This window comes from Syngnathus scovelli, chromosome 8 (assembly GCF_024217435.2).
Source record: "Syngnathus scovelli strain Florida chromosome 8, RoL_Ssco_1.2, whole genome shotgun sequence".
Lineage (NCBI taxonomy): Eukaryota > Metazoa > Chordata > Actinopteri > Syngnathiformes > Syngnathidae > Syngnathus > Syngnathus scovelli.
In genome coordinates this window covers 16,425,746-16,453,331 of record NC_090854.1, presented here as the reverse complement: position 1 = coordinate 16,453,331, position 27,586 = coordinate 16,425,746, and the positions used below count along the sequence as shown (strand labels likewise).

General features: G+C 40.2%; 1 long non-coding RNA gene across 1 annotated transcript in view; it reads left to right on the top strand.

Annotated features, from left to right (window-relative positions):
* The first annotated feature begins 9,225 nt into the window (after positions 1 to 9,225).
* The window catches only part of LOC125973483 (uncharacterized), a 61,138-nt gene continuing 42,777 nt past the window's right edge, over positions 9,226 to 27,586 (top strand). The window contains exon 1 of the long non-coding RNA XR_007483164.2: positions 9,226 to 9,515. This is a non-coding gene — a long non-coding RNA (uncharacterized lncRNA). The remainder of the gene's footprint in view (positions 9,516 to 27,586) is intronic.

Here is a 27,586-nt window from a genome sequence, read left to right as displayed (position 1 = left end):
AATACAATTTATGTAATGAATCTCTAGATTGTGCAAGCCTACCTTAGGTTCTGATTTCAGTTTTGCTTCAAATTGTGACTATACCATGTGACCTTCCTAAAATAGGCCTAATTATGTTCTTTTCAGAAAACAGGAACAAAACTGAGCCAACTACAGAAAATATTATAGTGCATTATTTCAATTCCGTTATGGCATTTAAAGGGGAAATCATCCCAAAATATTTCCGTCCATCTTGTATGTGGCCCCAGTGGTCTAAAAAAATCCATTCTAATTATTGTTGCGTTTGTGGAATATTAATTGAGCAGAAAAATTCACCTAATTTATCCATTCAAAATATTAAAACCTGTTCTCAGTATGCCGCTTTCCTACGGCATGGAAAAATGCGACAATGACAATCCTTCATTTACTTGTGTACCTAATAAAAATGTCCAGTTGTAAATCGGCCTTAATGACATATTTTATGTGTTGTAACTTGCATGTTAATGAGTTGCGTGATCATATTGCCACGGTAACATACGGCACACGTTTGTGTGTGTGTTTGCAGCCGGCCTATTGAAATCTATTGTACGCCAAGCTTTGTTTATCGGAGGAGTTGGCTGATCCAATCCGGCCTCGGTGGTATGAATAAACGCAGATGTCAACCTTTTCACAGTGACTCTGACCTTGTCCACTCGTTGGTAATGAAAACGGTTGTCTTTTGTTTCTCGTTGAATACTAACCTCCGTGCCTCATAGGGGAACAAAAGGCTTACTTCACATTCAACCTGTGAGGCAGATGAGGTCAGATAAAAACCGAAGCATGATCATGTGAGTAAATTATTTTTTTTTTAAATATTATTTTCCTCGGTAAGTTAAATCAAAATGCATTAATAATGGTAAAAGTGAAATAAAATGATCTTATTTATAGACCAGTAGCATCATTTGATTCAAATAAATTGACCATAAATAATCAGTTGTGTGTCATAATGGCGTTTAGAGGAAAGACCTGCTTCTGCTGGTGTGGTGGTCCACCAAGCTCGGCAGAAACTGGTCAGCCTTGCTCCTTACTTTTCGTTCCAGGATCTCAAAGTTCCAAGAACCATAAAACCTCATAGGTGGAAATCCAACTATGGGCTCACTCTCCCAGTGCAACTTGACAAGAGGGCTCTTTCAAGAGTGTGCTATTTGAGAAAGTTGTGAAGTGAGGAGGATTACGATCACCTTCTGACCTGCCTCAGGCACACACACACAGGATGGAATGACAGCCTGCCCAACAATTCAACTCGGAAGCTGCCGCCATTGTTGCATCTATAGAAAAAGCATCAAGGTCTTCTTCTTCTTCTGGTGTGTTGGTTCTTTCTTTCTCTTTTGAATGCATGGAATCAATCAAGCACTCACTCTCACACACACTCTCTCGTACATACAGGAGACTCGCTTCCTGCTATTCAGCGGCCAACGATCATTTAGACTTGACGTGCATTGTGGAAAACTGAGCTCTTTTCTTCTCCTCTTTCTCCCCTCTGCCTTTCTCTCTTTCAACTGTCTGTCATTAATGTCCACAATCTCGCGGTGGCGGCGGAGGAGAAGAAAGCCGTGAGCGAGGGATGAATTGATGGGATGGGAGGATAAGCACTCAGTGTCCTTTTCTTTAAAGATTTGTTATTGTACAGTACTGTCTCCCAGTCATTTTTGGGGTGGCTCTTTCCGTCTGAAAGCTCGTCCACGTGCTCTTTTGTACGGCGAAGCAATAAGGCCCCCATTGAATGCGGCTGAATGGACCTGCCATCCTTAGGGGCTGAGAGGCCTGAGGACTCCTATTCTTTAGCACCCCCCCAATCTAATTGGAGCTGAAATGAAATGGATGTTTCTTATGAAAATAGGCTTTGTTTGGCCGCGAGGCTGGTAATTCATAAACAATAAGCAGGGCCCCATTGTGCGGATAATAATATATTCATGCTGCTGGAGATGGGGAGAAGGCAAAGGGAAGGCTGAGGGATATATAAGGACGTGAGGCGGCGGCGGCGGCGGCGGCAGGGATGGCGAGCGCAAGGGACGACCGGACATCGAATGGGACCAAATTGGTAATAGCGGGGTCAGGGCGGACCGCTCGTCAGAAGAAAAGGAGCTGATGGGAGATGGAAAAAAAGAGGTGAGGCGGAGAAAGTGTGCATACAAGGAGTCCATCGGGAGTGAGGGGGAATCGGAAGGGAGGAGGAGGGGGGGGGCACAGGTGATGCTTGGCTCCGTCCACTTGCTCGCTCACAGTTTACTGACTGCTTCTCGACTCCACATGTCCTCTGACTGGATTTCCCCTCCCTCAAGCTCTGTGGGATTCTTACTAAACAAGGAAGGAAACATCGAGGAATCTAGTCGTTTGAACTTTAGACTTTTTCAAAGTAAAGGTCAAAACTCATGGTGAGTAATCTAGGGATGGCACGTTTCGGCTGTGCATGTATTGTGTGTGTGTGTGTGTGTGTGTTGTCTCTGGAATTTGTGAAACTTTTGTTGCATGTATGTGAAAACACACGAGTCATCTAAAGACGACAAAAGTATTGTTTGTTTTTTTATAAATCACTTTTAAGCCCTGTTTGTGTGATACGTGAAATGTATTATTGCGTATTATGTAGTTGTATTTATAATGTACTGTTTGAAATTGAAAGTATTTTATTGTTGATTAACGTTGGCATTCACGCAGCCACGTAAAATTTTTCCCCATGTTTCATTATACGAGGGGCGCTTGAATATTTAAAGGTGCGCCTTATGCAATGTTGACTTCCCCCCTCTAGATGTCAGCATTTATCAACACATTTCATTACTTTCAATCGGATTCAGACTCCCTTTAAATGCAGTGGTAAGTCCACATATCTAATACTTTTTTTTAAAATAAGATAATCATTAATACCAATTTTTTTTAATTTACTTAATATTTTAAATGTTTATGAATTGGCTTCTGCAAAATGCCTCACTTCGGTAAAAGCTGATATATGATCTGAATTGTACTGGTTCCTACCACAAGAGGGCAATGACACATTATGGAACACGTTACAGTGTGTGTGTTTGTGTGTGTCCATATATTTAACCTGCAGTCTTTCACTGACAGCAGAGTGTCAGCGCAATTGTCAGTGCCGTACGCACTCCCTCCTTCTTTGTTTGTGTTTATTTGCAAGGCAGTAAAGTGGCTGCTGGCGGTGCTGGTCACTACAAGTGGCTGGCACTGGGCGCCTGCTAATCAGGCTGTGGGCAAACTTGGGTGGCGGCGCTCCGAATGGGTTTGCTGGTTGGAGATTATCCCGAAATTATCCACGAATTATCCCTCTAGAATTACGCCATTCCAGTCAGGCCTTGTCCAGCTGTGGGAGCAGGAGTTTTTCTTGTGTATGTGAATTTGTGTAATGATTCTGGCAGCATTGGTGCATTGGATGTAATGGAGCATGTTAATCCACATCAAACAACTATTAGCAGCTCAAATTACTACAGTTTCACAAAATCAATACTTTGGATATTTTCACTTCTTTCTCCGAATGGCAAAAAAAAAAATATTAAAATGTGAAAAATTCTATTGGTTGATACGAACCATGGTGCCATTATTTTCCTCCGAGATTTGTTTGAAAAGCGGCACAGTTTTGGAGCAATTTTCGAGCGCATCATTAAAGTGATTTCTCCCATGCTGTCAGCGTCTGGGCAGGAAATCGTGGCGACTGCTCACCACTTTTGCGCCACCGACCTGCACATGCTGCTTGTATAGCTGCGCTAAGCCTCTCCGCGGTAAGTGTTCACTAAACAGGTCACCGGATTGCCCCTTCGGAGCGATTTTCCGACTGGGAACACAAAATATCCTCCTTATTTATCGCCGACTACCTGCAGTTGAATTTAGTGACCCAACGTGCACGCAAATGCTCGTGCACGTCACGAACAATACTTAGCAGATCGAAAACTGGCAAATAAGTCATCCGGAGAAAGATTTATTTGTGCTTGTGTCCTCCAAGGATTCACCTTGGCTGAGGTATGTTGACCTCCGCTGCTATAGATGGCGCTACTTTACAAAATTAACAATCAAGCTCGCTCAAAACAAACTGCGACCATGGCAAAAACGTGAATTCGGCTGGATTGACCCTGCATGGTTCACTTAAAGTGCCCCATTTCTGGAACTCAATCCTGAATGTATCCTTTGAGGGTTAGTTATATTTGGGAAGAATTTTTGATGACGTTTTAGAATCAGCAGATTGGTCAGAATACAGTGACCCCTCGCTACTTCGCGTTTCGTTTATCGCGGCTTCACTACATCGCGGATTTTTTTTTTCAAATTAATTTTTTTTAAAACTATATTTTTCTTTACATATTCACTGTAGATAAAGATGCTAATATTCACCCACTGCTAGCATTTCAAAGAGTCATTTAGACATCCATGTTTTTTTAAAAAAAATTAGATATGTGGAAAATTTTCTCATTCTTTATTTTTGATGAAAATCTGATTTTCCTTTATTTCTGAAACATTAGTTGACAGTTTCATTGAATCCACCTCATTGATGGAACCTAAAATTTCAGGATACTGTTTATATTGCAGGTGAGGTCCTCTGTTTATTGTCCAGATTACAAAAGGCATGCAGTGAAGTCGTTTGCACATAGCTGCTCAAGTCCCCAGCTCACGCTCAGGTATTATTTATTTATTTATTCTGCTTTTGAATGTCATCGACTCTTTTATTTGTAAACGCTTCTAAATGTTGTACGTGCAATTATGTGAAGCACGCTGAAGTTACCTTGTGTGTGAAACGCGCTACATACAGTAAATGAAATTACTTTGCCATGCCGCCGCCCTCACTCTTTTTCATTTGAAATGCAAATGAAATAAAATATATGAATGAAAATATTTGCTGTAACTGGGATTTAATAGTCACAACTGTAGTGTAGGTTAGTGACATATCACAGATAATAGAAAAATACTCAAAGGCGCATATTTATTTTATCCAACTTCTATTACTACGGCATATTGAGAAGCTGAAGACCGCTCAATGTCTGATAGATCCTTCAGTCTGAATTGGCATGCACCCCAGAAGGAGTAGCACAATGTCCATTGAATTGAAGTAAATACAAAACATTTTCTTTTCTCGATATTCTAATGATGTCGATACTGTTCTTTTTCCCAAAGTACAATATTATAGGCTGCTATTCGAATGATTTTTTTTTGGGGGGGGGGCAAATAGTATTCATTGTAATGAGGAAAGACGATTGGAATCTCGAAACACCACAGTACTCCTCGTACCTTCTTCCATTCGCGGCGAAAAGCCGACAAGAACAACGGACCCGTTAAGCAACCAAGGTGTCCTAATAGTCAGTAAGAAAAAAAATATTTTTTTATGTCCATCTTATGAATCCACTTTCAGGTGGAGTTCTCGAGCATCATAAAATAATTGTTACAGAAAAATGACAACAGATGATAATAATTATGCCGCGAGGCCACATGGGGGCGAGCAAGGTGAGGCACACTGAAAAGGCAGAGAGAGAGAGAGAGAGAGTGCAAAGGTTAAGTGCTCATTTTTGGGGGCCACTGTACTTTCTGCAGGGCCTTGATCCCTCACCTGTAGTGCAGCGCAGGGAAGTGTAAATAAAAAGTGTCAGCAAGAGAAATGGGGGAGAAAAAGGCTGAAGCGGCTTGTGAGGTCTCAAGGTGAGAACGTAAGAGCTAAAAAAAAATGGACTTGGGGGAGGAGTATTTGCCTCTGGCTGATGGTGAACAATTGGACACACGAGGAGGTGCGCACACACCCTTGAACCGCAAACTAAAATGGACTTTCCCACACGCACACGCACACACACTTGCACACACTTAGCGCTACAGTCCCAGCAGGCTATGAACTTCAATGCAGCTGTTGCCATGGTGATATGCCGAGTTTCTGACCCCCCGACTCCATTTTTCCTGCCGTTTGGGCTATTGAAAGAGATGATTGACAAGTGTCCAAATGTCAGACGACCCAGGCCGGCCACACAGATGGGGAATGACGGATGTGGGGGGGGGGGAGGGCATTTCATGCTACTTTTCATTCACAGGGAAGGGAAGCCGCTGTTTGTGTATGTGCGTTTGTCTCATCGCAAAATTAGATATGCTTGCACAACTGAATGGCAAAGATAATAATGCCCTTTTTTGCTTGACTCTGAGACAGGGCTTCAATTTAACTATACAGTTACTGCAGTTAAACTAGTTTTAGTTTTTAATTTCCAAGATAGACTATTGTAAACAACCACTGATTAGTATCTGCATTATATTTACCAATTTAGTTATTTTTAGAATGCATTTTTTTTATGGCAGAAACTCGAAAAATGTTTTCCACTCTTTTGTTTTTGTCAATGTCAATTTGGCAATTTTTTTAATGGTTAAATAGGAAATTGCTTTTAAATCAAAGTGAGGCATTTTCATTATAATAAAATGTTATGGCTGCGCTCCGAATAGTCTAAACAGGAAGGGCATTCTTGTTCATATCGCATTTGTGGAATATGAAATAATCTCATAGCCATCTCAGGGGTGGCCATTTTCCCACTTGCTGAAAATGACATCACAGTTGCTCAGGTAACGTCCATCACCTGTTTTCTGGGTTTGGTCATGTGACCTTCACTAACTATCTAGATCTCCACAAACCATATTCTTAATAATATCTCTCATGAGATTGTGCCAGCGGTACCTAATGTTATGGCTACTTGTAAGTGCACACACACACACACACACACACACACACACGCACACGGACGTGCACGAGCATGTATTCACAAAGGAGCCTTACAAATGAAGGTCTTTTGTTTAGCAGACAGGGTCATATATATTTGCTGTGTGCTGATAACACGTTGAGTGAAAATCTAAGCTTACTTTTTTAGTGCTTTTTCTATGCCCGACTGAATGAATCCAATTATGACTCACATTAAATACTGTTTGAATGAATATTGTTGGAAGGCTTGTTTTTATGTAGTTTTTGGAAAAAAAAAAAAAAAAAATCCTCACCTGGGCTTTGAACACTCTCTCTTTTTCCTCTCTCGCTGTGTCATTGTGTGCGAGCTTGAAGGGATCGTTTTTATCTTGATCACCCACAGCAACACATTAACCTCTCCTCTCTTATCTCTGCACTGGTCATTAGTGGCAAAACCCTCAACGTCCTATTGACAAGAGACACACAAACTCTCCTCCGTCAATGTGTGTGTGGTGTGAGTTATCGCGGGTGACATGCGGTTTGAGATCTGCTGAGCTAGTGATCTAAACCGATAACATTATTTGTGTGTGTAGCGCTAATATTTCTTGTTGAATGTGATGTGCTTTTTTTATTTGGCCTTTGAAGTGGAAACAATTCTTTTCATAGCACGGCCCTCCATAAGATTTATGTCTGTTCATTTATTTACAGCTGGATGATATTATTGATGCTTCTTGCAAAGTACTCAGGAGCATCCCTGAACTGATGCTCGGCTATTTCTGCCTGTGTTTGTGTGTGCACGTGTTGGTGGGGGGGGGGGGGGGGGGGGGGGGGGGATGATGCCTATTCAAGAGGCGGTGGCGGCGACATTATTTGGCATAAGTGTGGAATTTAAAAAAAAAAAAAAAAAGGCTGCTACCTGCATGTGTGTTTTGAATGTGTGGTGACTATCACACTCCAATAACATGATTTCACAAAAGTGAGAACACTGTTAAAACCCAATTTTATCATTTTACTCAGCGTTGTTTTAGTATTTTATGCTTTTTATGCTTTTTATGTCTTTATTTTGGTATGTCAAACAGTAATTTAGTTAGGAATAACTAAAATATACATGATTGGCATTTATGACAATAATTTTTGTTACTACTTTTACTACTATCTTGTTGGGGGGGCAATACAAAGTACTATTAGTTATGTATACTAGTGTTTCTTTGTTAAAAATGCAGAAAAAACAATTTTCACATTAGAAAATTCATTATAATTTGCTGACTTATCCAGCTTAATAATATTGAAGTTTTGGGTTCAGTCAACTTTTTGGAGTGTGAAAATAAAGTTGAAATGTTATAGTTTTTGTTTTATACAAAAAAAGAAAAACCCTCCAGCATAAAAATCTGTTGATGAAGAATTTTGTCAAATCAATTATAGATGAATGCTTTCTTGAAGATTTTGAACTAAAACGGAGTGAACACAAATTTTAACACCCGTTTGAGTCGTTCATGAACCTAACATGCATGTTTTGGGGCAGCACGGGGGAGAACATGCAGGCAGGTTTGAGCTAAGATTTGAATCCATAACCTCTTGACACTAACTACTACGACTCCATCCTGATTGTTTATTGCATCTAAAATGATTTTAAATTGTTTGTTTCTTAACAGTTCTTTAGGGGGGCTGGGCACTGCAAGCATTAGCAACATGGATGCCATCAGAAAGGAGCCATTTTGCAAAAGCACAGTTGCTGTTTCTTTGCAGCTTGTTCAAAAAGTGTTAAATAAGGGACAACATGAGGGGAAAGAATTTTCAAGAGTTTTCTGTGTGACAAGAAAGTAAGGCAATCACCGAGGCCGTTGCGCAAGGTTAGAAAATGGTGATTTATCAACATGCTGGAGACTTTTGACCTGAGGTATGTGCTTCCAATCCGAAAATATTTTGCAGAGGTCACTTTTGACTCACCTGTATAACTCAATATAATAAAGACCGAGCGAAAACAGGAGGAGGGAGGGGGGGGGTGGGAGGACATGAAGCAGCTGAGCCTTGCAGTTTATTGGCTCGTATATTTTGAGCAGTTTATAAAAAATATTTAAGCAAATCTGTGAGTGGGTGGCGACCAGTCCTGGGTGTTGTCTGTCTCTCGCCCAAAGTGATCGGCTCCAGCACACCTGTGACATTGATGAGGATAGGCAGTTTGGAAAATTGATGGAAGGAACAAAAAAAAAGTTTTTTCAAGGGGAAACATTTCATTTGGAATAATCTGTAATAAAAACTATTTATTTATGATAGCTCTGTGGAAACTGATGCTCATGAAAATCCTCCCTACAAAAATTAATTCAATTGTTTTGAATAATGTGATTGTTTTTTTGCTTTTATTATACTAAGTTCAGGAAAAAAAATCAATTTTAAGTCTGACGATTTATAAAGTAGTAGTGATCCCCTAGTGTTGCACTTGCGATTATTTTTGTTCTAATCTTATTTACGATAAACAATGCGATCTTGATTTGAATGTTTAGAAAATCTGGCCCGCGGGCCAAATCCAGGCCGTGTCTTAATTTAGACCGGCCCGAAGCATCGTGTCATAAAATCAATAATATGCGGCCCGCTTGTGGAGACCTGCGCCGTGGAGCGCGCCATAGAAATAAAACGCGTACAAACGCGAACGCACACATAAGGGATCGCTCATGATCGGGTGCGCGCGCGTTTCCCCTGTCCCTATCGAGTTCACGCGCACGCAAGTGTCCGTTTGCAAGATAATCAGTGACACAGCCACTTCCTCATTCAAATGTCCGCACGCCAAAGACTAAGGCGACGCTAAAATCAGAGACGTTGCAAGTGACGCTGCACAGAAAAACGCCAAATAACCCACGGACGACTGGTAAGAGCTTGTCTACTCACTCCTAATGCTACAAAAATCACTGCAAGTCTTCGTCGCCCACTCACGATGATCGCAAACAACAACAAAATCATGGATCATTATTTTGTGATCATGAAGTATTTTGTGTATAAAGTTACAATACAACCTGTCAAAATATGTATTTTATATAGTTTGTTTAACAAATACATGGATTGAAAAATTCATTCAACTTTCATAAAATGTATGATTATTTTCATTTTGAACTATCCTAATAATATAATTGACAATAGATTTTCTCATTTGCAATATCAACCTATCTGCAAACAGCAAAGGTTAATGTGACATATTTAAGTTGATCATTTTGCATCTATTAGAAACACTATGAAGTCATGCAAACAATAACCAGCAGAGGCGCTGTTGACCCTCCCCGAACAGAAAGCACATGCACTGTGGGAAGTTGAGCTCCGTCCACACTGCGGTTTTCACACATTGGCGACTTTCCACTGAAGTGTGGCCGAGTGTTGGTGCTAGTGACACTTTAGTAAGGTTAAAAGAATAATTGCAGCTCTATTTACCCTCCAAACAGCCTCTCCTCATGCACATAATTACCGTCCACGTGCACACATGGGACACACGGCAAAATGATTGAGCCGCAGCCCCTCGACTGAAAGCGTTGAGAGCCAGAGACTAATATTTAGGTAGTAGCAGTCATGTGTTTGGGTGAACCGTCCTCTTGTGCTGCTCTTCAACGCAAAGCACTGTTAACCAGCGCCACTCACCCTGAGAGCGCCACGGCCCGCAATGACCCGGCCTATTGTGGTGCACTGTGGGTGTGTGTGCGCCGATGTGTGTGTGGACAATATACAGTATAGGGTGCCGTTTTGGCATGACTATAATAACTATATACTCTCTTCAACCAAAATGTCACAGTGAAAAATGTATTTGTTGTATTATTGATTTTTGTATTATTATTTTACTGAGGCAAAGTGACTGCTGTTGAGATGATGGCTTGTGAAAACTTTTTGCTGAGCACTTTGGAACGATCGCCTATTATTGTCTGATATTTTCTGATTCGTGATATATGCTATTGTATTACATTTATTCTTTTATATATTACTATGTATGTATTTTTCTTATCTGTGTGTATAATTTTAACCCCCTTGTCTCATTTTATTATTTAGTCATTTATATTTAGTCGACGGATTCCACGAGTTTGTTAAAATGTATACCACGAATGAAAGAGGTGATAAGGTAAATAGATGTAAGAATGAAAAGACATTAGAGGCAATCATGTAGAGATTTAAGGTCCAAATATTTAATGTATTTAATAAATTTTCTAATACACGTTTATGCCAATTTACCAAAAGGCAGCAAGACTGTCGATTCCATCCCTGCAGGCTCTGCAGTACCGGTCTTCAGACATTGGTGGCGTTGCTACTGCATTGTGATGAGTGGCCTCTCATACATTGGGGCATTACATTAGGAGACATTATCTAAATACTCAACAAACTTAAATTGAATTTAGGCCTCTTCTCCGCGTTTTCCTCCTTCATCCGACCCCTCCCCCAAATGGAGGATCGCATTCTCTCCTGATTGTTGATGTGAATCCTCAGCTGCTTAAATCCAATCTGTCTCAATTTGACCTTTTTTTTTTTTTTCTTTCAAGAATCTGATACTGGCTCTAGAGCTGAACAGATGTACAGTACGTGCATATTTGACACACACACACACACATGTGACCTCAGCCCCCTGTACTCCCCCCCCCCCGCCCCCGTAGGGGTAACAGCATTTCCCCATTTGTTGCAGAATAGACCAATTAGTGTGGAGCAACGGAGCAGGAACCGGCGTGAATGTGTCATTGATTAGCAGCGTTTTGACTAATCACCACATCTCATAAACTAGGGGCCGCCGATGTCAGCTGGAGCCCGAAAATCTCAGCGTGCACGCCCCTACCCATTCCTTCACACCAAACCCCCCCATTCCTCGCCCCAATCTACGACGCTTCTCTCTTTTCCTTGCTTCCTTCCTCCCCCCCCTTCCTCCTTCCTACTCAATTCCTTCCTTCCTCTCGTCTACGCTCTTACTTTTTTCCCCCCCCTCCACCCCATGGAGGTTTGGTGCCCCCAGCCCGTACCCTCCTTCCAGCAATACAAGGGCTGGATTAGTGTTGATTGTATTCTTTTTATCTTTCTTTTCACTATATTATCTTGTACTGTTGCTTATGTGTTTAAAAAAAAGAAAGAAAAAAGTTGTATCAGTCACTAAAATAGAGTTAAAATGCTTTATGGCCAAGTTGCTTGGATATTTTTTCCAATCGGGGCCATTTTTTTTTTTTTTTTATCTGACCGTATATCAACCCAACATGAATTTCAAATATAACAATTATAAGGTTCGACTCTCAAATTGTTTCCAAGCTCAAATGATTGATGTATTAAAAACTTACATGTAAAAGCAATGCATACTCTTGGAGACTTTGGTTTGCTCAAAACAAAAAAGGGACGAAACTTTAAAAACAATTGTCAATAATGTGTGAAGCAGTGCAGTTTTAAATTATCTACCACCGTGGACATAATGAGAAATAAATATAGTATGACCTTTGTTGTCAGGTGCTTATATTATTTTGCATCATAAAACAAAACACAAATAATAATGTACTTCAGATATTGATTAGGTTTTGCTATATTTAATCAATCTAGTTTTGGTTTTATACCACCTAACACTATTAGTTCCTCATAGTATGATAGCATATTTGAATGAACCCCCTCCTCACCTTGTTGGCTGAGAAACAAATAGGAAGATGCGTCTTTTTTTTTCTCCTTCCTTCTCATTCATCTCACCTCTCCGCTTTTAAATAAGAGGAAATTAAATTAGCGCTTTTGGAGACCCGCGTGTTGTGTAATGGGTATTAGTTATCATATTAATTAGCATCTGTTTGACACCGTGTGCGGCGGCCAGCTGGGAGCGTGATGGAGGACATGCAGCGCGCACGTTAAGCGTGTGTGCGTGTTTCGAGGCCGGGCGAGGGAGACTGGCAGTGTTTGATTTGTTGTGTTGCTAATGTGACACTGATTATACAGGTCATGGTGAAAGGGAGGTTGACAGACGCTCACACTGTTGCTGTCATAGCACATGCGAATGCTGTCAAAGTATACGTTCATTTATATATGCATGCATTCCAGTATATACTTCTATAAATTAATTGGTAAATGTTTTTATTGCTGCCTGAAAGGGCTGAGATTGAAAATAGGCATACTTGTGGAAAAGCAAGTCTTTAGCTTAATGATGTTTGCGGAAAAAAATATGTCATTTTTTTTCAAAAGCTACCTAAGTGGGTTGTAGATGAAAATTTAAATTGGGGGGGAAAAAGAGGAAACAGCTGGGTGATATCTTCGACTTACTTAAAAAAAAAAAAAATAGATGAGAAATCGTAAAAATGGAAAGCGCCCATCCAAGTTTATGCAAATACAGAACACACTTTTTTAATTTAAAAACAAAAACACATTCACAAACACACTTCAGAGTGGGGATGAGGTTTGTGCATAAACGTAAAAAGATTGTAGTAGACATAAAATACAACAATATATGTAACTTTGAGTGAAAAAATAAAATGTGTATCTAAAAATAGGCAATGATAATAATAATAAGAAAGATGACAGGGAAGAAAAATGATTAAGAAAATTCTTTTTTCTTTTAATGTGGACTTTAGTAAAAGCTGAATAAACAATAGACAGAATGGGAGTTTTGAAAATAGAAAAAAAAAACCAGCACAAAGCTATGCAGTTTTTATAGGGATTCAAATTTTCGGTCTGGAAAAAAAAAATACTGCCTAAACTTAACTGCTGTCGAAATGGCAAAATCAAAATTTACGAGCTAAGTAACGTTTTAAATAAATTAAAATTGCTGCTTAAGTGAGCTTGGTGTTTCTCTTTCGGCAAAGCAAGATAATAAAACATGAGCTTCTCGAATCTGTTGCCATGGAGAGAAGAGGTTAGTGAATTTGACCTAAGCTATCATGCTAGCTTTGCTCCCACAGCTGTAATTTCAAATGAGTGAGCGAGAGAGGAGGGGGGGGGAAAAAGTGTTTCTCGCTGAATTGATTTGTCCCTATGTTTATGAGTAGGTAAGTGCACTGATGCTGAAACGGAGGGTTGCTTTCATGCAGTGACTCTTTTGTACGTATTGTGTTTATCTAGGCCAATGTTGACGTCGCCAGTTACTGTAGCTCTTTTTCCTCCCAGCGGGGGGTTCCTCTTTTTTTTTTGCACTCCTGTCCATACGCGGCTGTAATTTGGCCGCAGGTAAAAGCGAATGCATGAAAGACATGTGGAAGACGCGTGATCATGCTGCTAGGCGGCGGTGGCACAACCACAGGACCACCGAAAAAAAAAAAAAAAGTTACATATTTGCAACAATGTCATCAACATGATTAGGGCTAAAATTGCAAAGGTAGCGTTGTAGGGGGTCAATTATGATTGCTTGTTAAGGATTTTGTGGTTATATCACATAGAAGGTGGGTGGAATTTATGGGCTGTCTTAATTTGAGCCAACTAGTTTGCTGCCGCCCGCGACCCCCGTGGGGTCAAGCGGTACAGAAAAATGGATGGATGGATGGATGGATGGTTAGTTGGCCGCCTCAACAAGCTTCTATTGAAATCAAATAATGGATGCCTTCTGTTCCTCGTATCTCAAATCATCTTTTAATCTTCTAACTTAATAGAAAAGTAATTTTATGTTTTTTTTTTTTTTCCTCCCCCAGTGATGGTGTAGGGTAGGGGTGGGCAAACTTTTTGACTGGCGGGCTGAATTTGGTTCTAAATTTTGACCGGGGGGCCGAACCAGGAGCAGATGGATGTAGTGTTTGTGTGACGTAATAGAAATGACATGTAAAGGTCATTGCATAAAAGGTTTGAGAATAATTGTCAATTTTTGTCTATGTGAAGCCCTTTGAGACTGTTTGTGATTTAGGGCTATACAAATAAACTTGACTTGACTTGACTTGACTTGACTTGACTTGTACTTTTAGTAGGTAGTAAAGCATGGTTGTCAAAAGGAAAGCCCACAAAAATCACAGTTGTTTATAAAGGTGTGCAAATTTTCTATACAACAAACGTGAAAAAAAAAAATTACATTAAACCTTCTGAAAATGATTAATTGCTGATTTAATCGGTGAGAAGAGGAGCTTGCCTGCTGGCAACCTGAATTTTATCGAAGTTTTAGATACAAATGTGGACAAAATGTTGGAACACCTCCGTTAATGAAACAAAAACCTACAGAGGTCACAAAAATAATAAAATAAAATAAAAAATAGACATTAATTCTTTGGGTACATATAGATATTATGTGACGTACTTTTATCACTAAAGTGCTATTTGAAAAATATCGCAGCTTGCTGTGTGAATCCGGCCACCTTCGTGAACCATATGGAAAACGACTAGACATTGATTTGTCTGACTTTCCAGGGTAATTTGTCAGCTTTGCCACCGAGTGGGTGTAAATGTGTCAATCACCGCTTTGACGGGGCCTCCAATTGCTCGTCATGTTGCCCGGCAGCCGCCCGAGTGGATGCGTGGACCTCGAGGGGTCAAAATCTGCCCACCCCCCCACCGTAGACTCTAGCTGAGACGTGGCTCCGTTGGAGGTCAGTCGGAGGGGCTGATCCAATTCCTGTGTTGGGGTGTCGCACAATGATGTGCTCACCTCTGTCACGTACAGGTCAGGAAAATTGGATAGAGGCTCACAACAATGTGGCGGAAGGTGTGGGGGGGGTTAACCTGAGAGGTAACCTGTGTGTGTGTGTGTGAGAGGGCATCCATGTATAATGCATGGAGACACCAAGGAAGGTTGTGTCCATCCTTTCTTCACTTGTCACAATGTACCGGACACCCAGTTGACCCTTGAAGGCCCCTTTAGGGAGGTACTGAGGGGGTGACTTTGTCCTAAAAGACCTCCGTATTCATTGTCGCCTCGCTTCTTCTACCGATTATCGCTCTTTTTATGAACCGTACCGTGTTGTACAGTCGATTTCTCCGCTGCCGTCATCAGGGACACGTCTCACCTTGCTTCTTCGTGCCAATATTTGTGTTGGCTACTCCCATGTGACCTTGTCCTTAGTGTGCGGTATATAATACAAATCCATTAAAAGCTATTTTTCCTGCTTTACCTTCACTCGACGCACCTGACGACGAACACGTCGGTGCTGTACGTTCTAGAGTGTAAAGAATTGGAGCCATTTATGGTGGTATCTCAGCAAAGGTCACGGGGTTAATCAAGTAGGGAAGCTGCACCAATGGATGTGATGGAATAAGGACAAGAAAAAAAAAATTATGCAAAATATTGCAATTGAGCGCTTTGCCAGAAAGGTCATTTGGAATTCAATTGAAAGAAGGAACATTTTGAATTTTTATTTTTTCTTATTTGTTTTTATTTTTCATTTTAATTGAATGTAGACAACAGAAACAAATGAATCTGCAATTGGCTGGCAACCGGTTCAGGGTGTCCCCGGCCAACCCCCGTGGGGACTAAGGGGTTCAGAAAATGGATGGATGGATATACATAAATAGGAAAATAAATGAAAACAGGATTGGCAAATTGCTTCTTGAGGACTTCTAAGTAAATACTATCTTGCATCTTTGTGGCCAATATTGCATAGAAACTATTGCATGGTGAACATGTTCACTCGCCGAACGCCAACTCTGTCATCAATGTCGTGTCACTGATGTCAAGCCTGTGTGTGCGGCACACTATTGGCTGCTCTGATTAGCTGAGAGGTGTATCTCCAAGGTTATATCTCTTCAATCTGAATGTTTTACTCTTTTCTGGCCCAGAGGCTCACATAGTGTGTAAGTGTGTTTGTGTGTGTGGGTGTCTTTGAGTGTAGGCGAATCCAATGGGAACTACCATCTGTTGATGATGGTCAGGAGACCGTTGGTCGTGCCTTGTCACTGGCAGCTGTGTGTGTGTTCGCATGTCCACGTGTGTGTGTCTGTGTGTGTGTGTGTGTCTATTCTGCCCATAACAAGTTGTTATAAAACACTCAGCAACGGGAGTTATTTTTGGGCATTCGTGGTCCCACACTGCAGGATTTTGTTCTCTTGAGAATTGAGTCGGATTTAGTGCAAACATTTGACCCCTGTTGAGAGATAGACATATTTGAAATATTAATTTTCTGGTTGAATGTGACATTTAGCCAGGTTTGTGGACCGTCTTGCTCACGTTACGTGCTCCTCTACGCCACATTGTGGCAAGTTTAAGTTGACTGAATGAAAAATGTATGATTAAAAATGGAATTTATTAAGGGCATTTATTTTGTGTGTAGGAATATTGCCCATATTTAAAATAGTTGATTATTAATAATAATTCTAATAATTTTTTGTCATACATCTGGTAAGGAGGTATTTGGTCCTATGTCCCTCCCCCCTAATAAAAAAATAAAAATAAAATAAATTGCAGCCCCTCCAGCCCATTACTGGTCTAACTTGGGATGCTCTGATTTTTAGAATCCAAATAATCTTAGCAGTTAAGGTTTTCATATGCATGACTTAAATCCATCAAAATGAAAGTGAAAACTGAATCTAAATGTATCATTTATTACTCTCCTTTGGTCTCATCACTTCTCCTAAAGAGCAGACTCTCAGTTTGGTACAGTTTGGTAGCCTCTCCAAAATCAACAACACATTCAAGGATATTCAACACTTGAAATATTACCCTCGGAATTGTAAGAAAACTTGCAAAAGTTTTATTTTTTATTTTTTATTAAGTCTAAAAGTACAAAATTAATGGTCACAGCCAAGGCTGGAGAGATGTGGAGAAGGACAAATGCCACCATCCAACAAGAAACATTTTAGGAATGGAATACACATTTTTTGGCTTTCCTATCTGAGGCAACTTTCTAATAATTGAACCATTTCTTAGCTAAATAAGGTCGTCACAAAATTAGAAACAGCTCGAAATATGATGCATTGCTGACACAATAATGATCGGGGGGGATTTTTTAAATGTTTTTCCCTCTCTTGACTCTTAAGCCCCCCCACTACTGCGCCCACTCCCCTTTTCCAATCCCAAGGGCAAGCCAGTGGCTGACAGCTTTGTTTGTGTTCTTCACTAAGTGATTTTTAATCAACTTGTCTGCGTGAGTCCTCCCGAGGGCCCGAGCGTTTAAAGACAAGCAGGTCTGCTGTTCCCGGACAGCCTCAGGATTCATATACATTCATTTTTTTTAAAATATATTTTTCAAAATGATCCATCAGACTATCCAAGGCCCCTGTGGGTTCTTAAACCAACATGGTCTCCGTGTAGTTCAGTCGCTGGCGTCATCTATACACTTATATGTCATACTGTTGAACATAAGAAACTTAATTACTTATTTAATTCATTTATTATATTAATGGAAAGCATAAATTGTCAGCAAGTAAATCATTTTGTAGGATTTCATGTAAAACAATATGCTGTATCGGGATGTTTATTGAAAAAGCTGGATTTCGTCACATTTTATTATATTTGTGTGTATTTATTTAACTTTTTTATGAGTCTATTTTCAGTTCGGCATGCTCAGAATGTAACTGGAAATAATAAATATTAAAAAAGACTGCCTCGTGGTTAGATTTAAAAGTTATGCCTTTGTTTTTTTTCTTCTTTGCCCTTGCCAACGAGTAGGTAGCTCAAGCTTTATTGACGTAGTATAAAAGAAAAATGATATTTAAGCGTCTCAATGAAGACGAGGGAGTTTACCGCTGGCCCGAGACGAAAATCAAAAGCTTTCGGGGTCAGGGACAACATAAGTATGCTCTGTTCATCTCACTTTTACCTCTTCCAACAGGAACATTGGTGAAGTTGAGTGGTATTTAATTAAATTTAAATGTATTTTTTTCCACTTCCTTGAAAGACTTCACTTTGCTTTGGAGGACAATGTAGCGAGTAAGGGCTTGCTTGTATTGCTGACTCTTTTCTTAGCTTTAGCTTTACCTCCCGTTACGGATCAAAGCCACCTTGGAGCAATCATAATAGTTTTACAAAGTATTGTTGCATATCCATTGTTTGCTGCAGAGTAATTATATTAGGCAAACTACAAGTACAGTTAATAAATTGTAGCATGTATTGAAGGTTTAACCATGTTTGTGATGCTCACAATGTCCGGGGGGGATTTATTTCTGTTTTTTTTCAAATTTTCTATTTCCAAAACTGTTAAATAAGTACCGGTGTGCCGACCTTTGATTTTTCAGTCAGAGGTCAGATCAAGCTGATGCCTTTGTTATTCTTGAATCTTAATCCTGCATTGTACAATAACATATTGTACATTGTATTTCTTCCTTTAAATGACATTTGATGATTTATTATTTGAAGGTATTGTAACAGTACTTAACTTTGTTTGCACATATGAAAGTTAAGTTCGTTCATGGGTGACTTACGTTTTCCGTCCGGTTTGTGATAGGGACATATTGTTGATTTATTTCAGTTATGTTAGCTAATATAGCCTTTTTATTTATTAAATATTCATTTAATAGCGCTTATCCTCATAAGGGTGAGCTGGAGTGTTTTTTTTAATTTTTTATTATTATTATATAAATCAGAATAGAGGTGGACCAGTTAGTTGAAACAGCACGTTGCAAAATATACGACTAAATTATGATGGATTGTCGTCTGGTAAAGATGTTAAACCCGTCGTGCTCCTTATTATGGGATGGGATTAGTCTACAGATGATGTGTATTATTATATTATTTACATGTTAAATCCCAGACAGGGCGCCAGCGTCTACTCAACCTTATCAAAACAATCCAGCGTGTATACAGGTAGAACAAAGACGTGTGGCTTAATGTGAGACGTACACGTGATGCAGGATTAGTCTATTTTTTGCTTTATGATTAGCTGAGTGTCACAACTGTATCAGGAAGACAATGGAAGGGACATTTATGGATTTATCCATCTCAGTTCTGAACATGTCAAGGTCTCTAGCCTCCTGAGAAATGGGCGCTCAAGCGACCAGTCTTACTGCATTTTTATTGTTAAACAACCTTCAGGGTGGATGGTTACTCTGACTATTATTACCCACCAGGCTGTTCACCACGTGCACGAAAATGAGGACTGAGCCATGACGGACAGAAAGAGAGCGCACTCGTTCTGAATCTCTGTCACGCTTATGTTAATTATTTAGGTTTGCAAAAGGGGTGAAAATGTCTGATAAGATTTTCATGGGAATTTCGATTTTGGGAGCTGAAGATCAGGGGATGCTTTGAGAATAATTGTCAATTTTTGGCTATGTGAAGCCCTTTGAGACTGTTTGTGATTTAGGGCTATACAAATAAACTTGACTTGACTTGACTTGACTTGACTTGAATTTAAGATGAAGACATTTTGGAATTATTCCAAATTCTATGGGAATTGGGGGGAAAATTACCTTACCAATATGGATTTTTTTAAAGCTGAGTTTGGTGAAACTTATAATAATCAATTCATCATTATTAAAAAAAAAGATGTATAAAATGACATTATAATCACATTTATTTTCATAAATTCCCACTATTTTACAACCCTCAAAGTGTTTCAGCTCTGAGTGCAAAAAGAGATCAGATATGAAGTTATAAAATCTTTTCACATACTAAATGTTTGCAGGCTTGCGAGAAAAGATAGGAATGTCATTTTGTTACAACCTGCAAAGTTGTCTTTGGACAGCTACCCTTTCGTACTTCTGAAATTTACGTGTGATAGAAGTGAGAGTAGCCATTTTTGTTTTTTTTAAAGAAGGCATCTGCAGACTGTGGCACGGGATAAAGTGAATGCATTCAGCATCTCGCCCGTTTCTTGCCGTCCTATGTCCCAAGCTTCGTCTTGTCTCTGGCTCTTCCAGAAGCAGCTGCGGAGGCTGGGAGATAACTCTTAACTTTGTTTTGACACTTTTGATTAAGGACCATTGAAGGAACACCTGTATGGCGGGCGGGAACAATACAGCGAGCCCATAGAGAGATTGATTTTGTGCATTAGAGAAGCAGCCTTTGTCTAAAGCCACGAGGCCCTTTGTTATGCTAACCAGCCGTGGAAGATTTCCAATTCAATTTCACCTGAACGCTGGTCAGCCGCGCGCTCCATTGTATGGCGTCCCCCGGGCCCGGTACCCCACCTCCATCCACCCCTCGCTCCCCTGTCGTCTTTCAAACTGCAATTCAGCTGCCGAGAGGTGTACGAGTGTGTGCGTGGCTTAGATTGACAGGCAACCCGGATACCGTTGCCACAACATCGGCGCCATCCCGTCCTTGTGTGCGCAGCGGGGCCGCAGAGAGGATGGCAGCGAAACGAAATGAGATGATATTAATTATCCTAATCCCGATAGTCCTCTCTGGAGCCCCCCTGCCTGGCATCTCAGGAGAGGACCCTGTACGGTCAGACGGAGAATGTCAGGCAAGTGAAAGGAAAAGACGATAAATTCAGTGGAGAATTTTGAACAAAAAAACGCTGCCTATACCGAATAAAGTCAAGCTATTGTTTGGCCTTTCACGGTTACTTTGATTTGCCTTCCGTCCCCTGTGTACCACTTTACTCCCGCTGGAAAAATCTTCCCGGAGACAGTTTTTGCTATCTCAATTTACTTAATGAATGTCACGTCTTGGTCTTCTTTCGGAATCGCTGAGGATCTGCCCTAAGCTCTCGTGAGGAAGTATTATGAGAATGTCATAATTGCAGAGGCATACAGCAAAAAAATTCCGAGATAGAAAAAATTAAATATTTTCAATCTTTTGAATCTTTTTTTACAGATATGCAAACAGCAAAACGATTTTGAAAGCATTACAAGAAGTGAATGTTTGTGATTTAGTCCTCAGGGTTGATGGCAAAAAATGATCACGATCATCTTCTTCGGTTGCCATTTGTTCTTTCTCCATTTGTTTGCACACCGGATGGGAGAAGCCAGGAAAACTAATATGAGAGACACCAAACACACGAGTAACGATAATTGAAGACTGAATACTGTCTAAAATTCCATCACATATCGAAAAAAAAGAAATAAAATCGGAAAATTTTAGTTGTCCTCTGTCGCTCATTCCTTTATACTTATTGAGAACATTTATTAATTGTCATATTCAAATGAATAATATGTAGTTCCTTGTTTTGGCACTTTGTGAAAATACAAAATATTTCGGGGTAAAACTAATCAGTTTAATCACTACATGCAATTGCGGTGAATCAGAAGCAAGTGACGGAAAAGTTTGTGTGAATTATATTTCATACAATAAATTATGTTCTTGACATTGGCTTGAAAACATTTTCCAAGAGCCTTGAACCTCTGTCAGAGCGTAATGTGACGATCAACTCAAGAAATGTCTAGCTCAACTCATTTTATTGCAGCTTTGATCGAGTGTGGACTCGGGCTATACAATTCCAATCAGAGGTTTCGAAATATTAGGTCTATATGATCTCTTTAAAAAAAATCAGATAAAACTAAAGGAGCTCTTTTTAATTGAATATCTCTCCTGAAGAGCGGCAGATAATTGAACCAGAGGAGCAAAGGCTGCTAACATGAATGAACTTGCAGAGATTTGCATTAAGATCAACTTTGTATGCAGGTGATGTTGCGCAATCGCCTCCAGCTTCGCGTTAAGGAAAAATTTATTAACTTCATTATGTCGACGGGTTCTTAATATTCAGTGTTTGATGACATGATTCTTCATATTATGGATTGGTAAACAACAGAAAAATTCCAGCGGCTTTTTTCCTTCCTCGCAGCGCCGACTGTGGGTCTCGTTGTCCTTGTCGCATTAATTGGTTTGTCATTTAGCAGCGCGTTTGCACGCTCGTTTTGCATCGTGATCATTCTTTGTGCCGTAATGCGGCACATCGACACAAAGTCCTAATCCTGGCCTCAAGTGCAGGGTGCGGTATATTTAGAGTACGCTCGATTGTGTAGCTTATTATTGAATCTCAGCGATTCAATTATGATGCGCTTTAGTGCCGTTTGGTTTGGGGGCTAAGAACGAGGAGTGGACTAGAAATGGTTTCATGCGGTTATTCTGCATTTCTTGTTCTTTGAGGGCTTTCTCTGATGAGATGAGACCCCCGCAGGCACTAAAAAAATGATACCCTAAAACATAATGGAGAAAATATACATGCAAACTGACTCTCTTTCTCACTTACTTATTTTTTCTCAACTTTTTCCCTGTGTCATCCCAGGCAGACCACAATTAGTTACCGACCTAAAGACGATATCTTAAACAGAGTAGTAGAAAAGGAGCCCCCTTTGTCGTTGTCTGTAAAAGCTTTTATTCCTTGCTGACACAGAATATAGGGGAACAAGGTCATTAGAGAAATTTTCCAGTCGACCGTGCGGTGAGTCGGGACTTTAACGGAAATACACAGAGTGGAAGAAAACATGCACACAGGTTTAATGTAAAATGCCAATAGCTCCAAAACAACAAAACAAACCGGAGTAGAGGAACAAAAATACTTCTACTAAACCATCTTTCAGAGCCGGAGCTTTAAAAAAAAAAGGTTGACGTACCCAAAGAGCCAATGATTACGATAGCAGGAACTGAAAACATGGCCAATGACGGTAAGGTCAAACTATGAAATTGAGGTGAAGTTTTTTTGATTGCTTATGAAGTCTATTTGCATGGTACAAAAATAAACTTAAATGTGGTGAGTTTTTTTGGGAAAATAGAAAAGTACAAGATAAGATTAGTGAACCGCAAATATCCAGAGTTTTGTCGCACGTACCTCCAAATTTTGATTTTTTTTTTCATCTGCGAAATGATAAACAGCACTCAATATTTTGATGCTTTTCATTGGACGGCAGCGATATCATCCCCCCCCCCTCCCCTACACACTCTCAATAGGCTTGCGAAGTGTGAAGTACATTTTTGTTCTCGTGTTTTTTTATACCAATTTTAATTCCACAGCTGCATATCTGAGAAGCAGGATTTTCTTGGTTGGCTTCCCAAAACATTTCCTTTCTCTCTATGGTAGCCCCCCCCACCCCCCCACTTCTATCCTCCCTCACCCATTCCATTGCCTTCTCCTTACCCCTGCAATCCCTAACCTCTATCCCGCCTCTCTACCCCATCACTGCCACCCTTCCCTTCCGTTGCCGGGGGGGCTGATTATTTTCATGGATACGCCGCCATCCGCTGCCAGATCTTACCAGCCCGAGCCTTCTTCTCTACGAACCTCCCCTCCCCGCCTCCCCCGCCTCCACATCGCCGCATACCTCCGCTTAGAATAACCAATCTGATGATGTGACAGTTTCTTTCTCCCCGTAGAAAATCTGCCGCTAACCCTTTTTCACTCTCCCTCTCGTGCTTTTTTTTTCTCCCCGGATTCCAGCGTTGTTTGACATGTTATGGAAGGGTTTCAGCTTGCCACCTCCGCAATCCTCATTCTATCCCAGGGAAGCGGTTTGGCATGGGAATCTTTAATACTTGGCAGAGGATGCTGAAGGAGGTGGTGATAGAGGGATGGCAACTGGGGGATGATTTAAAATTATTTTTGTCAAAACACACTCCCTGTCTGTCGAGCTGTTCTAGTTGTAGCATCATCTTTGATGTATTCGAACATGTTTTTCACAAAAAATGCAAAATTACGCCAAAGCAAAGTACGGGTCTAAGTTTTTTGACACGAAACAAAGGTTGGCTATTTGATCTTTTCAGGGGGCCGTTGCCATAGCGCTCACAAGGAGGAGAACATTTTTGACTTGAAGTCTTGCGCTGTAGGACTTTGTGCCTAATTTGAATCCCTGTAGTTTTTGTGTTTACCTCTTAAGATGCCAGTCAGAAGTTCTCGACGCAGTTTATAGCGCAATTAAAGGTGAAGGTCGAAAAACTTTTGCTTGGTTCTCTAATGTAAAAGGACTCATATAGCCTAGCTGAATGCTAACAGAGTACGATGCCTAACTCCATCAGCTAACGTCAGGCTAACAATTAGCATCTATGGTTTTGTTACCCTTCAAACAACCGGGAACACAAATAGGGCCAGATAACAAGACTCGCGTGCGTATATTCTTTATCCTCAGTAGATAACTTCTAATCTTACTGCCATACTGAGAAGTTGAGGAGTTGAGCCCCAGTACAGTATATCCGTATTTCTGCCTTATGCTGCCTCCAGGTGGCCGCTGATGGCCTTTCTATTTTGTTCTAGACTTTTAAATTTGACATGAATTGAAACAATTTGTAATATTCCTCCATATCTGATTAAAAAAAAAAATCCTCTTTGAGTTTTTTGTGCTTTTTGTTTCTGCAATGTATGCCTGAACGTAGCCACTTGAGAGGATTCAATCGGAGCTATCACTTGAACTTGCGTAGTGTAAATCCAGTCGCATGCGGCCTCATGCCAATCACACATCAACTCATCGCTTTGCCCAGCGGTGTGACGGTGGTCATTAAGTCGTCCATTGTCATCACCCGTCATCAGCGTCATTGTCACGCAATCATACAGTTGGGATTTGCCAATTAAAATTCGCTGCTGTTTAGTTTGAATCTGGGAGTCTTGGAGGAGGTTAATCAACACTCTCTTGTTTCATTGTCTCTCTTAATATGTGGGCCAAAAGTGGCCGTATGTTTTTTTTTTTTTTCTTTTAATTTATTTGATATTTGATCAGACTTGTAGCAAGATCTTTCCCAACTCCTTGATGACTGATGTCATTATGCAGATATGTCATTGCATTGTTCACAAATGTCTACTTGGATCATTTACGAACATTGCGTGCTCAAACTGATAGATCAGCAGATTATTTCTTAAATAAAAGTCATGTCCAATTTTAGGTTGCGCATGTGAAAAATGGTGCAACCTAATAAGTGTAAAATAAAAGACAAATAAAAATAAATAAATAAAAATAAATATGCATGTCCATCATAATGCCACAATCAAAATGAATAACCTGAAAATACAACGGGCTCTATTTTAGATGGACACGAAACTTTATGACCACCTTCCATAAGAAGAATGCATTTATAATAGCAAAGTACTTTAATGCCTTTCAATTAACTCTTTCAATTTCACTGAGCTCTCTACATTCAACCAACCTTTCTATGTACACATTTGAGTGAGGTCACGCTGTTTCTTTAAGAAGCCACACGTCAATCAAGAACCTTCAAAAGAATATTTCCATTAACAAATCTAAGTAAATAACTTGACATCTTAATAGGGTAATCTGAATGTACTTTAGTACTTTTTCAGTAGCAGTAATAACTATAAAAAAAAATTCTGTTTAAAAATATAATAAGCAGTAGTCCTCCACGATCTGGACAAAATTTGATGCTAAAACCGTACATAAGGCATTACCATGCATACGCCGTGGCCAATATTAACATGTATGGCAGAGTAGATAGTCCCATCCACAGCGAGCTGTAACAATGTGAGGCTCCTTCTCAGCATGCAGAGCAGCCATTCCCTCCCCAAACTCCCCCCTAGTGTGAGGCGGAGCAGGCAGAGCTGTCATTGTTTAACGCCTCCCCTGATTAGTTTACTCTCGCCTGATTAGAAATTAATTAAAATGATGACACAGATCCCACGATGGGGTAGTGTTGATGGTGTAGGGGGGGTGATGGTGGAATAAATGTAAAATAACTGACGGACAAGGAGGGTAAATTTAGAAAAAAAACACAGGGGGGGGGTTATGGTAACTTCCACCGGGAAGGGAGTGCAGGGGTGACTCCAGGAGGTTTTCGATGGGGGTGTGGAGTAAGCAGGGCTAAGTGTTTTGGGACTGGGGGTGGCAAACAGGACTTAATGAGTGACTCTTGTCGCAATCAGAACATCATTTCCTCATGCATTCTAATGAGCCGGAGAGGAGATGGGCTCCGTCTCTTTAATTTATTCAATATATTTTGCATATTCACCGTGTTTATTTAATAACATGGTGGTGGTAGTTTAGTGAGTGGCAGGGAGGGGTGTGTTTGTGTGTGTGTGTGTGGGGGGGGGGGGTTATTAATCAACAGCCTTCATCACATCACGCTGCAAATATTCCAGAATGACTTTTCTCATGTCACATCTCCTCAGGACACCATCTCTTCCTTGCTTCATTGCATCCACACACACGGAGAAGTGCAACAAATCGGAACAATAGCCGCGGCAGTATTACGCCGAGGCCCAGATAGCAATCGCACTTGTGCAAATATCAGGCTCCTAAACAAGGCTAACACGTACGTCGCCTACGCATGGATGAGCCGGTAATTCTTTCTACTAATAACGCGCCCCCCGGTACCTTGTTATCCCATCGCATCACGTTTGCTCCTCCCTCCCTGGTCAAGAATACTCACTTGTAATTCAAAAACAAATATTGGTGCAAGGTTTTGGAAACAATTATGTTGTTTACATTTAAATAGTGAAAATGTGTCAAAATGGAGTATGTGTATGTAATGTATAGGTGCTTTAGATTTTTTTTTTTTGAAAACTAGTTTGCAGCAAACCTAGTTTGGTGTGGCCCAACTCTAACATTCCAAACGAGGGCAGAGATGCGAGCTGCTCAATGTTCCCACCTTCCTCAAATGTCAGGGTGATTACAGTTGTTATGAGATTACATTTAAAGAGGTCAAATCTTTTTTTTTTTTTGTACAATAATATGATATATGCTCCCCCTAATGCTCGAAACAGGTTATTCTGATTAACATTGCGTTTGTTCAAGTTGTGTATAAGTATACATCATTGATCACTTTTAACAAAACAACCCAACTTCAATGTAGCTAACGTTACTATTTTCAATTATTATTATTATCTAAAAAAAAAAAACATCCAGGCTTCCGTAGAAGTTTGTAATCCAACATCATTTGCATTCAAGTGGTTGTATTTGTTTTCAAGCTTTTTTAATATTGCATAAAAATAAGAGATGAAGTACGGGGGGAGACGATTAGTATTAATTTGTGAAAAAAAAAGTGAATTTGACCATATTCGGCACACAGCGACATAAACATACAAAAATTCTCCCAAGGTGTCTATCACATATCACTTTACTCTTGCCACATCTCAGAGTTTTCTTTCTCTCCTTATCCATGTTGTAATATAATCAAAGTATTGTGTGTGTGCAGGAGTTTTTCTTGTGTGTGTGTGAAGAAGGGGCGATGCAGAGCCCTGTGAGTTTCCCATAGTGATGAGGGCCCGTCGTTCTCCTGGTAACCTAATT